Source organism: Peromyscus leucopus, chromosome 3 (assembly GCF_004664715.2).
Source record: "Peromyscus leucopus breed LL Stock chromosome 3, UCI_PerLeu_2.1, whole genome shotgun sequence".
Taxonomy (NCBI): domain Eukaryota; kingdom Metazoa; phylum Chordata; class Mammalia; order Rodentia; family Cricetidae; genus Peromyscus; species Peromyscus leucopus.
The window spans coordinates 95,351,484-95,352,602 of NC_051065.1; the positions used below are offsets into that span (position 1 = coordinate 95,351,484).

Below are 1,119 nucleotides of genomic sequence, written 5' to 3' on the forward strand. Positions count from 1 at the left end.
GGAGGGGACTGGACCTGCCTGGACTGAGTCTACCAGGTTGAACTCAGTCCTCGGGGAGGCTTTGCCCTGGAAAAGGTGGGATTGGGGGGTGGGCTGGGGGGAAGGGGAGGGGGGCAGGAAGGGGGAGAACAAGGGAAACTGTGGCTGTTATATAGAACTGAATGGTATTGTAAAAGAAAATAAAAGGGAAAAAAACATTTATTTTCCAAAAAAAGAGGTAATCAAATATAACAAAATATAATACTACATATAATAACTGAAGAAAATTAATAAAATAAGACTTTATATGTTAAGCTTAAGCAATTACAAATTATGATAAATGAACATCTGGGAATATTAATTTATATTAATTAAAAAACTTTGACTAGTTGAAAAAAGGAAGAGAATATATAGATTACAAACTACATATAATTTTAAATATTTTTTTTTAAATCAGGTGTAAGTATGGTGATCAATACAAATTCAAATAAGGTCTACAGCCATACCACCCTGAATGCACCCGATCTTGTCTGATCTTGGAAGCTAAGCAGGGTCGGGCCTGGTTAGTACTTGGATGGGAGCCTGCCTGGGAATAACGGGTGCAGTAGGCAAAAAAGAAAAAAAAAAAGAAAGAAAGAAAGAAAGAAAGAAAGAAAGAAAGAAAGAAAGAAAGAAAGAAAGAAAGAAAGAAAGAAAGAAATTCAAATAAGGTTGGTTATATGTGCTTACTTGAAGAAAGAAATTCTGGACTGAGAATTCAGTTATGATGTAATATAATATTCAGAGACTGGAGAGATGGTTCAGTAGTTAAGAGTGCATTCTGTAAACCAACAGAAGGAAATGAGCTAATGAGAAGACACAAAAATCAAAGACTCACTCATTCACACACTCAGGATTCCCATAAAAATATTAAACTAAGCCTGGGCAGTGGTGGCATATGCTTATAATTCCAGCACTAGGGAGGTAGTACAAGGCAGATCTCTGTGAGTTTGAGACCAGCCTGGTCTACAGGGTGAGATCTAGGACAGACACCAAAACTACACAGAGAAACCCTGTCTCAAAAATCTTTTATATATATATATCTTTTATATATATCTTTTAGTATACAGAGCACCTAGTGCAGATCCTTGCAGAGCTGCG

General features: G+C 36.6%; 1 pseudogene; it reads left to right on the top strand.

The window, feature by feature from the left end:
- Window positions 1-471: 471 nt before the first annotated feature.
- Window positions 472-590, top strand: LOC114694474 (annotated as a pseudogene).
- The last annotated feature ends 529 nt before the right edge of the window (window positions 591-1,119 follow it).